Genomic DNA, 16,808 nt, shown 5'->3' on the forward strand with positions numbered 1-16,808 from the left:
TGTTGTCAGACGTTAACTATCGTCATAAATTCTTGCTTTTTTCTTCTCAAGAAACGCCCACTTAGACAAGAAGAGTCTGATCCGATCACAGTTAGTTTCTAATGAGAAGCTTTTAAAGTCAGTAAACCTAAAATCAGTTAAAAACGATAAGAACAAAATAGAATGTGTGCACTCTTTAAAATAGATCCAATTTATGTGTTACAATGAAGAAATGTTCCATATTGACAGGTGTTTCCCCCGTATTGTGTTGTGTTGTGTTCAACATTTCCAGTTCTTTTTTCCTTAAAATGTGGTGTGCTTCAGGATATCTTGTTTATTTTATAGCCTACTATTTATTTACTATCCCACTTGTTTCTCCGAACCATTATTGCATCAGCATGGTAGAATTGTAAACTCTTTCTTTCCCAGATGTGTTTAAGACATAATTGTGATGTCGACACCCTCTCAGTTTAGCTAGCTGAAGTCTCACAGATAGTAGTTGCCATAGTTACCATCACACCTGTTTCTGCTAATGAGTTAACCTACTTCCAGATCCCTAATGTTTCTGGAGTCTTGCATTTGTATTAATGCATTTTCAAGTGCTTTTCCTTATTCTCAATGTGTCTGGGTGGGTCACGTTGGCTATGTTAAACAATATACTATAGCATTCTGCACATTAAGAGTAGCCTAAATATTGCTTAACATTTTTAAAATTAGAATGTATACATAAAACTGTATAATATGCAGCTATTTTTAAACAGTAGACTAAAGCACATTGTTGACGATCAGGATTAAGATTTTGTTGTGTAGTTTAGTGTGCAACATTGCAGAAATATACTATCAAATACTATGCATCTGTCGGTATAAACCTTTATATTATATTGCATGCTGATATTAATTTTGGTTTATTGATCACACTAGTCCATGTGCATTGCATTGTGGGATACAGTACTATTTGAGTATGCTTGTAGGCAGTGGCGTACCATGGGGGTTTAGTCAGGGCCTTCAGTAAGCAACTACATGCACACATCTTCTTACACATCTCTGTTACAGCTAACGCAGCCATATGCATATAATGCACATATTATGTCGCACACAGGCTCTCAACAACAATGATGGCTGATCAACAATTTCAACAGCAGGCTAGATTAGGGTGGGTTAAATGCAGAGTAAACTTTCCTACATGGATCAGTAAAAGTAATCCACCAATACACTCTTAAAAATAAAGGTGCTTAAAAGGTTCTTCACAGTGATGCCATAGAAGAACCATTCAGTCAAAGGTTCTTTAAAGAACCATCTCTTTCTTAACTTTTTCTTCAGATGTTAAAGGTTCTTTATAGATACATGTTTGGTTCACTGTAAATATGCTACAGTTGTGTTAAACCTGTCAGAAACATTGATGATAGCTGTGGATGATTTATGGTCTCCTGTCGTGTCTCATCTGTGATTGGGTTACTGTCATGTTTCATTCATCTGTTAGATTTAATGCAGCGGTTGTTTCATTTTCTTTCCAGGACACGTTTCAATGTCATAGTATGTGTGTTTTATGCTGGATTCCTGATGAATATAACATTAGCATGCACAAAGGCTTACTGTTTCTTCTGCATTCATTGAGACCCAACAACAGCCCAAAACCTTGTGAGCTGTCTACCTAGACAGCATTTTAAGCTGTGATCCTGTTCCAAACGTTGTCAAAATGTCTTCTTTTGGCTAGCATTACATTTATCCTTCTTGGAGAAGACCAAGATCCTGTAATGCATCGCCAGAAACTCATTCCAAGATGGCAGAAGAAAAAAATGTTCATGCACTGCAAAAAAAAAAAAAAATTATTATCTTGTCTTGTCTTCCAGCACAAATAGCTAAACTTTCCTAAATCATGACATTTACTTGAGAAGCAAAACGAGTCTTGTTTTCTGAAGAATGTATGAAAAATATGTGAGTTTTTGCTTAAAACAAGAACAAATATGTGAATGAATGAATGAATGAATGAATGAATGAAGCATTTATAGCGCTTTATTGTGTATTGCTATACACCCAAAGCGCTTTACAATCATATAGGGGGTCTCTCCTCAACCACCACCAGTGTGTAGCATCCACCTGGATGATGCGACGGCAGCCACAGCACAACGGCACCAGTGCGCTCACCACACACCAGCTACAGGTGGAGAGGAGAGAGAGTCACAGAGCCAATCAAGTGGATGTGCTAGAAAAAAAAAGAAAGAAAAAAAAACTTCAAAGGAAAAACTTTTTTTTTTTTTTGACCCTCCAAACAGCTATTTTTTTCTTGTTTTAAGTAAAAACTCACTTAAAGGCTAAATATCTAATGTCATTTTGCTTCTTTTTTTTTTTTCTATGTATCCGTGCATTTTATTCAGTTCTTGAAGAAAGTATTGGGAATATAGGTTAGTCTAATAAAATTGGCTATTTATGGACTATTTTACCCAGTATTTGTGTGTTGTCATGTAGAGTGATTCAACTCACTTCAGTTGCAGCTGCCTATAGGAGTCAAAGCATAATTGGTGTGTGTGAAATGCTGCATAAGAAAGAAAACAATATTCAAAAACAAAATATTTGAGCTGATCAAGTGCTGAATGTAAAAGCATCAGATCTCAGACATGTGGCTGTTGTAAATGTGCTATACAAATAAAATTAACTTGAACTTGAACATGTGAGGAGAACAGTGGCATGGTGTTCTGTCCTCTTCGTCAAGCTCAAAACTTTATAAATAATCGGCTACTAGAGATGAAAAGATGATTTCTTTTCATCTTTTCATCTTTTCTTTTCATCTCTGATTTCTTTCGCAAGGCAACATTCTCTTCGTTCTCTGCTGGTAAATAATAGATCCTATTTTTGTGGTTTAGTTAACACTTTGGTTGGACTTTTTATTTCACAGTTTAATGTTTTTATGCACAAGAGTGATGCGTGTCTTGAAGTGTTAAGTGTAGTTGTTTGGGCCTGTATAGTGTGTCTGTGTGTGTCATAGATAGCACACTAGTTAGTGTATGAAGACACACAAACAGACACATACAGTCTCCCCTTATGACTTCATTCCTGATCTTTGTTTCATTATTTTAAACATACTATTTAAAAAAAAAGTTAAGTTAAAAGTCAAATTAAAACAAACAAAAGCAAAGAAAAGAAACAAAAAGAAAAAAATATATATTATCAAAATAAAATAAACATTAACTGGAATAAAATATTACATAAAACTTTATTTTTTAGTTCCCAAGCAAAGTTTCTCATTTTAATTTAGTTTAACTGGAATGACTAAAAAAACGAAAACTGAAATATGAATTTGATAAAACTATATAAATAATCAAAAAACAAATGACAAAAACACACACAAAATGTGACAGAAATGTGTCTAAAAATAAGAACTAATTCTAAACATTACTAAAACCTCAGTGATACTAAAATAACACTCTATTTTTGCATTATATAGCATAATATCAAGCCAAAAAACACAGCATGAGCAAATATTATTATTTTTTTGGACTTAATAAGGGGCTACCACTGTTTTTGGGACACTGTATAATATGTTCTCAGGGTTGTTATAGTTAAGAGTAAAACAAAAACAAACAAACAAAAAACTTACTTGAAATAAAATAAATATTAACTGGAATAAAAAGAAATCAGCTAGTTGTCAAGGCAACGTTTCTCATCTTAACTTAAATACATAAAACTATGTAGAAAAATACTAAAAGTGACAAAAACAACTACATCTTCAACCAAAATTAAACAGAAATGAAAAATCTGTGATAGTAAAATGACACTGTATTGCATCATATAACAAAATATGAAACCAAGAAAAAATGCATTATTGGTATTATTATTATATTTTGGGGTTTTTATATTAAAATACTACTTATCTATATTCCCTATATTACTATTACTATTTTTGTATATTTGTGTATTTCAATCAACCCACTTTTTCATTATTTCTGTTTTTATTTCCATGACTTTGGGAGACTTTCTGTTTGGTATTTCACAGAAATGAAACAATTAGTGCTCATGAGCCTGATCCAGATGAAGCACTGCTGCCATCTGCAGGCCGAGAGGAGCGGTGCACGGAGCGAGCATCACCATGGCAACCATCAATCAATGATCCTATATATAGAATCAGCTGCATTATTAGTCCCAAAACAACTGTATGATTTCACCACGCTACTCATAATATATTGTTCAACTCCACAGGCGCACTGAATTATCCTTATATATTAGTCGAATCCACAGTATTAATTACCGATACCTCTCTTAAAAATAAAAATACATTTTATTTTAAATAAAAGAAAATAACTAAAATACCTAACTACATAATACTATTATTGTTAGAAATTGCAACAATATAAATCAATACATTTAAAATTTTAATTTAAACAATAAATAAACAAAAATCTCCTGGCCAGAGGAGAACTGGCCCCCCGACTGAGCCTGGTTCCTCCGTTCTGTCACAGAGGGAGTTTTGGTTCATTCTGGTTTGCTCAGTTGGGGACACTTAATTTCTAGTGACTATCGTCAATTTGATTTCAAAGATACTATTTAAACCAAACTGAGCTAGACAATGACATCACTGAACTCAATAATGAAATGCCTTTAACTGAAAATTGAGTGTTTAATCTTATTTTTATACATTACTGACACTCTATCCTCCAATTTGATACTGTTAAGTGCTTTGACACAATCTGTATTGCTAAAAGCGCTATATAAATAAAGCTGACTTGACTTTATATACACTACTAGAGCATAAAAATGGGATCCAAACACTGTTCTATAATAGAGAACATTATTATATATAGACCAGTGCTTCCAAAAGCTGATAGTTCCAGTCTATTTAAAAACAAGCAAATGTCTTCAGCTGATGAATGTGATACTGTAAAAGCCATATTTACATCAAATTTAGCTTGTTTACTCCTTGTTGCCTTTTTTTTTATTATTGAGAGAGAGAGAGAGAGAGAGAAAGAGAGAGAGAGGACATTATTTTGGTTCATTTTTAATGTTATTTATTTCTGTATCAAACATGACATACATTGACATCTTTGTTGAGCTTTTTGGTTCAAGTTCAAAGTATTATTGACTTATTTACCCTCCTGTGGTGGAAATGATTATGTCAGTGCATCTTACTGGTTTAATTCCAGGTTATAAATGTTAATTAATCTGGCATTTCTCAATGGAACATGTTTTCTATTAGATTATTTCTGCTTCCTCTTGCGCGGTATTTGCATTTGCACTGATTTTCATTCTTTATGAGGCTCTGATCCCACAAAGAGAGCAAACGAGGGGGTTCATTTGTCAAGAAGCAACCCTCTGACAGCGTTAACACTTAGAAAGAATAACTGTTCAAATTAGACACATTTTAGTCTGTTCGTTATTCAGCTGAATGAAGATCATTGAGAACGTATTATATGAGTCTTTATGTCAGACAGAGACAATTCATGTTTTCATTTTATTATTATTTTAATTATGTGGTTGCATGAGTCTAGCGCATGTAAATTCAATGCTGCACGTGTGAATATTATCATCTGCTATTGTTAGTCAACATGTTGCATGTGTAAAAATCACAGTGTTACTGTGGTAAATGTGAAGAGACTATGTGAACAGTAGATGGCAGTGTGTAAATATGAGCAGATCTCAGCACAGTTCACAGTTTTTCTCTGACTGAACTATCAACAGATTTAATTTAACTATCAATAATATAAGGGCATTTATTCAAGTTTAGCACTCTAAAAGATATATAGATATAATCTGCTGTATTACAGTTTTTTTATTATTATTATTATTCCTAATTGTTCACCTTCCGCCCTTTAAGAGAACTACAACATCCCATGTTTTCTTAAAATTAAAGGGTTAAAGGGGGAGGGGTGGATACTTCATGAATGCCTGGTAAAATAAAATAAATATTAGACTTTAGTAGGCCTAATTTAGAAAAAGTGCAATTCACAATGTTGCTTTTAAATAAATAGCTAGTAAAATAAAATAACATAAAATAAAATAAAAATAAAATATAATAAGCAGATAAATAGATAAACTCTTTAACTTGATTAGCTTTTCAGATATATATTTATATCTGATGAAAAATGTGATGAAACATTTTGCTTTTAAATAAAAAGCTTGTAAAATAAAATAATAAATAGTAACAATAAAATAAAAATAACAAAATAAAACGAAAAAAGGTGCACTGATGTTTTATTATTTTGTTTGTGTGTTTTTTTGTTAAATAGTTCTTAGACTTCAGTAAATAAGGAAAGTAGAATTAAGAATAGTCTTAAATAAATGGCTGATAAAATAAAATTAAATATAAAATAAAGTATTACACTTCATTAAATAAAAAAATGTGTTTAAGGATGTTGCTTTTAAATAAATACCTGTTCAAATAAAATAATAAAACGAAGTAAAAATAATAAAAAATAAAATAATATAATAAATAGATGCACTGATGAATCGATCAAATTAAACAAACAGTTGCATGATATTTCATCTTGTTTATTTTTCAGATTTGTACTTGTTTGCAGTAAATGTGAACCATTGCTTTACACCATTAAAATGTTCCAAAACCACATGTGTCGTGTGCGTTTCATATGTGTTTCACATATTTCACCTGATTTTCACATGTGGGTTTTGGTTCCTAGACTTGAGAGAATGTTGCTCTTAAATGGCTTGTAAAATAAGATAAAATAAAATAAAACAATAACATAAATAGATGTTTGAGCTTGATTTTTTATTAGATTTTTTTCAGCTTTGTGCCTGGTTCTTAGACTTCAGTAAATAAGGAAAATGATCTGCGAGCTGCCATCCTTTGTGCTGTTTGCTGGTTCTGGCAGGATTTCAATTCCAAGCAATCAGCACATTCTCATGAAATATAAACACATTTGCCTGGTTAAAGGTCTGATCTGCGGTTATGCCACAGGCCCATTTGACTCCAAACTGAATCTGAACGTGCTTGTGATGTTTTTCATCGCAGTTTCTGTTCAAACTAGACGATCATGTGCTCAGTGATCAGAAGGCAGGTGGCATCTTTACATTTCCAGCATCACTGTATGTGTTGTATTTATTTGTTCTTTACATGCACTGTTTGTCTTATTTGTGCTTTTCTCTTCAGATGATGTACACTTCACTCCACGGAGGCCTGAGATGACTGACCAAGCTGGTTTAGAGATGGTAGACCACTCTGGACCAGAAACAAACCAGCTACATTCCCAACCCAGCTTGTACTGTTTGATACACTGTGATTTCTAGAAGGAATACAAACCTAAATCTACAGACCTGGTATTTAGCTTGATGTTTTTTCTTTATTTCCTTTTTTTTTATATATATATATTTAATTTTGTGTTAATCTAGCACATTTGCAGGTGAACATGCAACACTTTTTTTATTTTTAGTTTTTTGTACCTTATCTGACCCTCTTTTACTTTGCCCTTCAAAACACACCTGGTCTGAACAACCATCCTACCGTATTTATTTATGGAGATATACAGATATTTATTTATGGAGATGTTGAACAGATGTGCTTGTAAAGGTGACCTTTAACATCTAGATGTTTTTGTTGTTGTTTTTTATCATGCTGTTCTTACATTTTCTGTAAATTTTGAAAACACAGTGATTTCTACCAGTTTGTTTGTTTGTTTATTCAAAATTCTGTAAATGGTTTAGTGATAACATTGTATTTATTTATTTATTTATTTATTTATTTTCATGTGTAATATTTATTTGCCCCCCTTAAAATGGAAAAGAAGATATTACAATGCCATGGTAAATACGAATGTTACACCTGTTTAAATAAATGAATAAATGTAATTTTTAATTATGCATAAATAAATTAAATAAGCATAAAAATATTTTGCTCTTAAATATTTATTTACTTATTTACTTACTGACTTATTGCTGTAAATAAGAATGTTGTTCTTAAACAATAACCCGGTTAAATAAAATAAAATAAAAGTAGTATTTAATAGTAGATAACAAGTTTTAACCCAGGACCCTTAATATAAAACTCTTAATTTCCTCAGTAACACGTTGTTAACTTTAATAAAGAGCATTAACATATGTATTGCATGAACTATTTACTACTTCGCAGATCAAGGTTAATTAGTTAATAGAATGAGATGTGATGAAGCCGTGTTGTGTTTTATATCCTCCAACAGCCAGACCCCAGTGACAGCGAGCGGCTCCGGTGAATGATGATGGTCGGTGCGGCGCTGACATGCGCAGTGCGCGGATGCTGCTCGGAGGATGTGTGTGTCCGTCCGCTGATTTCATCTCACACACGCGCTCCTCTCCTCCATCCTTCAGGGTCTTCCTCCGGAGCCGCGGCGGGGTTTTACGGTAAGTGAGTCTGTTTGTTTATGTAAATAAACGCGTTTGCAGCAGCGCGCGCTGGACGCGTCTCAAAGCTAGACGCGCGTGCAGCACGTCTGGAGATAAACACACGCGGCGTTGAGATGCATGCAGCGTTTTTGGTCATGCACACATTCGTTTTGGGCTTCATACGGACGTGTTCCAATCCAACAGCAATTTTGGACATAAATATAGTCGTGTTCCAAGTCAGCGCTAGTTTGGACATTAAAAGTGTGTGAAGCATTTTTGAACATGATAACAGACGAAATCCGAGTCAACAGCAGTTTTGGGCATCATATGTGTGCGTGTAGCATTTTTGGGCATCATAATAGACACTTCCAAGTCAGCAACATTTTATGACAATGATGCAGCTTATAGGTTTTGAGACAGCAGCCTGTGTAAAAGACGGCCTGTTGCAGTGAATCTCATGTTGGATAAAACATGTTGATGTCTGGAGAAGATGTTTTAGGGTTTTATTTTTAGGACTGTGTGATGTGTGGCTTTTGCTTAAAGCCAAATGTCTTCATGAGCTGATGATGGTGATGTAAAGAAAATCACTGATTTACTTACATGAACACTTGCATCTATCAAAAGCACAAGCTTTTGTTAATTTTCCGGTTAAATGAAACTGATGCATATGCTGTTATGCATTAATTGTTTACTGTATTTTATTTTGCGTTCCCAATGTATGTGTACTTCCATAATGTGACCTATTTAAGAAAACCCACAGGGTGGGACTCTATTTTAATCATGATTGGATCATGAAAAGGGGTGTTTCATAGCAGAATGAAAGTGGTGGTTTGGAGGGAGGAGGTGGAAAGTATGTGGGATTCATGATGTCAGATGAAAAGGAAAGTCAGTTTAGACACAGAAAGTTCTTACAATTTGATGAATGATTATGAAGTCAAACTTTTTTTTTCTTCAGAATGTGCACTGACACATGGAAGCCTGTTTCCACCACAATTCTGACTGTTTTCGTGCAGTTCTGACTTTATTTCTCACAATTACAAATTTACATCTCACGATTTCGAGTTTATCTCTCACGATTTCGAGTTTATCTCTCACAGTTCCAAATTTATATTTCACAATTCTGAGTTTATATCTTGCAATTCTGATTTGGTTTTGTTTCTGCCACAAAATAAAAAAAAAAAAATATATATATCTTACATTTATATCTTGTAATTCAGACTTTTTTCTTGTAGTTGTGAGCTAATATCTCACAATTATGAGAAAAGTCACAATTGTAAGATATAAACTCAGAGTTGCAAGAAAAAATTAGAATGAGATTAAAAAGTCACAATTACCTTTTTTTTAATTCTGTGGCAGAAACAAGCTTCCAAATTGACAAATAATAATGATTCAAAATAAGAACATTTATGAAGAGAATAAATAAGGTTGATTTTGTTTTCACAGAACTGTAAAATGGAGTATGTTTTGTTCTTCTAAAAACCTTTGAAATCTATTGTATAAAAGAGTTGTTTCATGACGTGAAGTTAATAAGCTGTGTACTAGTTTATCTGAAGCCTTGTATGACCCTGCTAGTTACACCTGTCAGATCAACTGTTGTTGACTATGATTGTCTTTAGACCAGATTGTCTGCATTATGAGCCCAGAGCGCATATATTTGTCTCAGGATGGTAGTTTGATTTGATTTTAGCATGTGCATTGCTAATGAGTTGTTTCGTTTAATGCAAGCCTTGAATGGAGCACAGCAAACTCTGAGCATTCAGATAACTAATGAATAAATTGATGATCTCTTATGAAATGAACCCCACACAAGTGTATTCAGGATGCAACCTAAATCTGTTTTCCAGAGAAGACACACTGAATACTGAACACATACAGTTTATCTGGGAGTTAAAAAGTTCTTGAGCACATAATGAATGAGTCTCTAATGCATCTGAATCTGTATGTCGGTGTAGTTTGCTGCAGAATGTGAGCTGTTTACTCTTATTAATTATGTTTGGGATCATAAAAGTCTTCATTATGTTTCCTAATGTCTTCCATAGGTTCAGTAAAATAAGTACAGACTTCTAAAATAATTTGCAGCAAGATGTGAAGTGTTTTGAGCAGTATAGCTTTAGAGTTATATATTATATTATCATATCTCTCTTATATATTTTTTTGCACTGTTTAATTTAAATTCAGAGATGCTATAGCTATTGTTGTGATGCACCGAAAATCGACATCTGAAAATATTTGGCAGAAATGTACATTTTGGTTTTGATAGGGATAAAAAAATATTTGCTAAATATATGCACTATATTAAATATTCATTATATTTTTACTTAACCTGTTGCTGTGGTTACTTCATATGTTTGAATAAATCTGTTGCTGTCTTTTTTTTACAGCAACTATTTTAAAGTTTCGAATTAAACGACAAATAGAAACATAATTAGATACCTAAAAATGTCACTTATTTGCAAACTTATTTAAATGTCTGCGTACAACTGTTTTTAAGTATTGATTATTAAATAAATTTGAGTAATTGATTGTTAAACACTTTAAGTTTCTGTAGAGAAAAATAGTAGGCTAATGTTGCCTCGGCAACTAACTAAAAGTTCATTTTTGTGAGTCACTTCTATTCAACTTTTCTGTTTTCATTTTAAAATTTAGTAATTTTATGTGTTTTTGTCAATTTTATGCATTAAAATTATTTCATTAGTTTAGATTTTTTTCAAGTTTAGTTATTTTCAGTTTTAGTTAAAATAATAATAAAAAAAAGTCACCTTGGCAGCTCACTAAAAACTCATTTTAGTGCATCGCTGCTATTCGTTATCTATATTCAGCAAAATCATTGCATGCTTCACACATTCTGCTTCCAATTAATCAGCATGTCATTATTAAACACATAAATGAGTATTTACAAACATTTGTTTATTGTCATTCAGTCATTTCCACAGATGTTGTTTGTGCGGAGCTACACACATATGATGCATTTACACTTCTCTTAACTGCATTAATACTGTGTGTGTGTGTGTGGCCGTTTTGCCCTTAGCCAGTCGAGCACACCTGTCTGTCATCATTTGAGCGTAATGACTCCATTAAACAGCAGTGACAATGGTTAACTGTAATGGAACGTTCTGGATGGAGCTCTAGATGTGTGCTTTGTGCTGTAGGTTGCAGTCACAGGTTGAATGTCTTTTATTTATTGAGTGTTTTGTGCACTTTCACTCTGTTATTTGTTTTATTTGCTGTCAGTTGTGGCGTCTATATAACAGATGTTCACAGTGAGTTCACATATGCATGTTGTGGTGCCGTTGGCTCAGGTGTGGATATTTGTCTCCAGAGATGTTTGTCTGTAATGATTTTGTTTGGAGCAGGCCTTGGGAAAATTAAATTAAGAATATAAACGACCGGCGCTTGTGCTGGGAATCCCCTCCAGGTCAAACGATGGAGGACGGGCTGAGCTGGCTGTTTTCTCTACTGCTGTTAGAGCGGCTGAGTCGTAAGAGTTTGAGCAGAAACTTCAGATACTTGCTGTGGTTGAGCTAAATTAAAGAAATGAGAATACTGTCATCGTTTGGCTTTCTTTTGTGGAACATAAAAGATATGTTGAAGAATTTAGTTGTTCTTTTTCCATGCAGTTGCAATAATGGGTACTGAGGCTTTCAAACTTCTTAAAAGTGCAAAAACATCATTAAACTTTCATAAAAGCAGTCCATACAACTTGTGCACCATATGTCAAGTCTTCTGATGTCTAAAAAAGTCATACAAGCTAAGAAAAAGCATGAGAAATATCAACTGTATGCATTTTGTGAATGGAGCATTGTTTGAAATTGAATCTTTTCAAGGAAAGATATTTATGTTTGTATGTTTTCTGGGAGATATGTTCAAATTTTATATATATATATGAATTTTAATCGTCATAATGTCTTCTATGTATTCATAATATTATCTACTTTGTTCTCACCATGAATATATTTTTTAATTTTTTTGCATTATTTATAAATGTCGTTAACTGATTGATTTAGTTAGTTAGTTAATTGAATATAATTGCGCATATTGTTTACTTTGTTCTCACCATAAGAAGAGATGCGACTGAGATGAAAATAAATCACAATCTGTGTTATTTATCATTACTTTACAATTATAGTATTTCTTCATAGCTTGATTAGATTTTTTGTTTTTATTTTAGTTTAAGTTTTACGAATTTCTTGTGTTTTATTTGACTTTAGTTTTAAAAAAATATGAATTGTTGCCTTGGCGACTAACTGAAATAGTTTTTTAAATGAAAAAAATATGCATAAACTTTTATGTTTTATTTTATATCAGTTAAAGTTTTTATTTTGATTAATGGAAAGTTTTAATAAAGTTTAGTTTTAGTTTTTAGTTTCTCGTCTGAACTCCAAATGATAGTGAGTAGCTTACATTTCAGTCTGTTCCTCACAAAGCTACCATATGGCTTCAGAATATGGCGCAAAAGCCAAAATGTACCACTTTAATGATTGAGTTTTATCGCGCGTTTGTCATTTTTGAAGCTTGAATGCCTGTTCCCTATTCTTTGTAATTGCATGGAAAACAACGACCAGGACAATGCTCCGAAATGTCTCCTTTTGTGTTCAACAGAAGAAAGAAAATCACATGACTCTGGAGCCTCATGCTGACAGAAATTTTATTTCCGACTGAATTATTCCTTTAAAAATGCAAGCCCTAATGCAAAACGCCACAGCAGTCAAAGACATCTGAAGACCGCTTTACAGTATCCACCAAAAAAAACGACTGGGGAAAAAAGCTTTAAACAGCAACTGAGAGATTTGATGGCACACAAGGAACATCACTGGAGTGACATTTCTTTGTGTGAGCGTGTGGGTGTGTGCATATTCATGCTGCGTGAGTTCAGGTGATGTTAAAGCGTTGAGCACATATTAGCGCAGAGTGAAGGTCAGGAACAGACTTATATGAGCTCTGCTGACATTTGCTTGGCATTTTTGATTCACTGACGTCTTGTGATAGATCTCCCATCCCTTGTTCTGGACGCAGGTGATTATAGATGTCCTGTTTGCTCTTTTGATGTTTACAGAGGAATTCTGAAGGTGTTTCCTCAGCAGATTGGATATTGGAAGCTCTAATGTTGCATATATTATTAATGCGGTTTCACATGTCTTCATGTGACAGCAAATGCTCTTCATCTGAAACCTACTGATTCTGCTCGCTAAAATCCAGGGCTTTGTTTCATGTTCGCTCGCTGTTCCAGGATCATGCTGACTTTATCTGTTGGAGAAGAGAAGCTCCCATCTGTCTGTCTAGTGATCATACCGAGCCTCTGTGGTGTTGTCAGACAGACCTGAACTTTGAAGCAGTCTTCTGACTAAAGTAGACCTGCTAGATATAGGCTGCTCATCTGTTTCCATGTATTCAGGGGCCAAAATGAACTTTTTTCTGCATCTACTAAAGGGGGGATGAAAATACCATCCATAAATATTCCCTTTTGTTCCTGATATATTCGTTTTGGTGGCTTAATATGAAAAGTATTCCATATTGGAGTGGTGAATAAACCTGATGAAGTCATTTTTGTTCACTGAGGTTGAAGTAATGAAGACCCATGAATTTTCTTTGATAGGTCTGTGTCTGTGTTTTGAATCACTCACACACTGTTGTTTCTGCAATTTGATTTAAACCAGAAATTATGTTGCAAATCCTTATTAACTTACTAGCATATGAGTAACTGGAAACAACAATTCTGAACATCTTATATCTTTAAACTTTTGTTAATTGGAAATGACAGCCAAAACACAACAGTATTTCCTTTACACAAAATGAAAGCTGCAGGGAATCATTTTGGAACTGGATCATATTTCCCTGAATTAAACTGAATCGCAAAGTATTTAAAGATTCACATTGTAGAATATCTGTTATGAAGCCATATAAAGATGCATTGCACACATTGCAATGCTTGAACTATGAAAGACATAATCATTAATAACAATTATGAAGCCTCTGAATATGCGGTACACAATGATTAACATGATTAACCTACCCAGATGCTCATAATTTAGATGTAAAAGCTCTGATTGGGATCTTCTTGTTTTCATGTTGGATTCTGGGACCTTTGCTTTACATTTACACGTTGCACTATCGGTCTTATATTGTGATTCTGCACATTTATTTGTTTGTTGCTTATATGAAATAATAAACTATTAAATATACCGTGTGTGTTATTTGTTTTAGATTAAATTACAACTAATGACAATGAACTGAACATTACATAACGTTTTCCATATAGAAAATTAGGTTTGATTTATTTTTATGTTTATTGAATTGAATTTTATTTTGTGGAACAGTAGTACAAAATAAAAAGCAGCTGTACAAATTTAGAACCCACCCCAACCCTTGGTAGACTCAAAAAAGTAAAAAAAAAAAAAATATATATATATATTAATAGATAAACAAATAACAAAAATTTTACAAAGATTTTAGAAAAGAAGACACAACATTAAAAGCTGAAAGCCATGAATTATCAGTTTTCACGTTAGATCCATGTATACGAGAAGTAGAGAGTTCCATTGAGATAATGTCCAACAAATACACCGTCCAGGTTCGTCTGTCCATTGTGTGAGGAGGATTCCAACGGTTGACCAGAATTTTTTTGCTGCTGTGAGAGCAGCTAAAAGTCAAGATCTTTGTTGGACGGACAAGGTGAAGTCCCAAAAGTCATTCATGAAAAAATGGCGCGGAGTCAAACATATCTCAGTACCCAACAAATATGAAATTAGGTTTGATTATTGATACATTTTTAATACTTATATTACAAACTAACAAACATACTGTATTCATATTATTTATTTTAATAATGATTAAGTTACCAGTAACTACAATACAATTAACATTAACTTGACTATTATGATTTTTGTTGCAATATTGTTTATATTTATTTAAAATACTTATTAAATAATAAACTACTAAATATACTGTATTCATATTCGTTGTTTAATGATTAATACATTATCACTAATCACAATAAAACTGCATAACATTTTTACATATTTATATATTACAATTCAATTTAATAAATATATTCTTTGTTTAATAAAGATTATAAATATTAATGTTACCAGTAATCGAAATAAAATTAACATTACGTAAATATTTCCATATAGAAAATTAGGTTTGTTTATTGATTCATTTTTAATACTATTAAATTCTAAACTAATAAATGTACTGTACTCATATTTTTTTTATTTTAATAAAGATTATTGATTAAAGTACCAGTAACCACAAATAAAATTAATATTAACTTAATTAGGTTTGTTTGTTTGTTTATTTCACAATAAAATTTTAATTGCTTAACTTTTTCCCATATAAATTTTTTTATTTATTTATATATAAATATAAAAATAATTAATTTCTAAATGTATTTATTTGTAATTTATTTGATTTAATACTTACATTGAATAATAAGCAAATAAATATACTGCATTCATGTTCTTTGTTTAATAAAGCTTATTACTTAACCAGTAACCCTGTCACAAAAAAATACATAATGGTTTTTCTATATAGTTTATTTTTTATTATATTTAATTAATATATACATCGAATAATAATAATAATAAAAAGCTTCTTTTTCATTTCTAGTGACTAAATTAAATGTCATACCTATAGGTAAATTTGTCTTCCCTCTTCCTTCTGACTGCCCCAAAAATCTTCTGTTTTTCCCACAAACCGCAGCAGTTGAAGCTGGTGTAGGTAACATTAGGAAATGTTTCCCTTGTCACTGCCTCGCCTCTAAGGAATTAGAACAGATGCTTTCCTCGTTGCCATGGCAACAATTTTTGATCAAGTCCAGATGGTTTGTTGTAACATCAAAAAGGAATGTCCCAACATTCCATGACCCGACAAACGCTACATTTTCCGTGAGCAGTTATTTTTGCTGGGACAGCATGAACTGGCCTGTAGATGGTCTGGAATCTCATGTCACGAGCAGCAGATTAGCATTTCCCCTCGTAATGATGTTAGTGTGGATCTGAGTTTAATGAATATGATGCAGTCAGATGTTACACACTCCATTTATAGACACTCTTCTCTCTTTAACTGGCAGAGAAATGTCACTTGACCCCTTTTTATAAACTCAGTGTCGCGCTGAAATGAAAGGACAGCGATGCAGCGAGGCCATTGAATTACACGCTCTTACATGCCTCTTTTTTCCGGTTTATTCTCAGTGATTTAGAAGAGCATTAAGAGATGCTTTAATAGCATCTTTTATTTCACTTTAGTAGCAAAAATTCTGTTAAAGTTGAATATTTTTTAATAGATGTATGGATTCAAAACTTATTCAGGAATTCATTTGCATCATCATTTGTGACCCTGGACCACAACCCCAGTCATAAGGGTAAATGTTTCGAAATAAATAAGCTTTCCATTGATGTATGGTTTGTTAGGATAGGACAATATCTGGCCGAGATACAACTATTTGAAATCTGGAGTTTGAGGGTGCAAAAAAATCTAAATACTGAGAAAATCACCTTTAAAGTTTTCCAAATGAAGTTCTTAGCAATGTT

This window comes from Barbus barbus (assembly GCF_936440315.1).
Source record: "Barbus barbus genome assembly, chromosome: 14".
In the NCBI taxonomy this organism is placed as follows: Eukaryota; Metazoa; Chordata; class Actinopteri; order Cypriniformes; family Cyprinidae; genus Barbus; species Barbus barbus.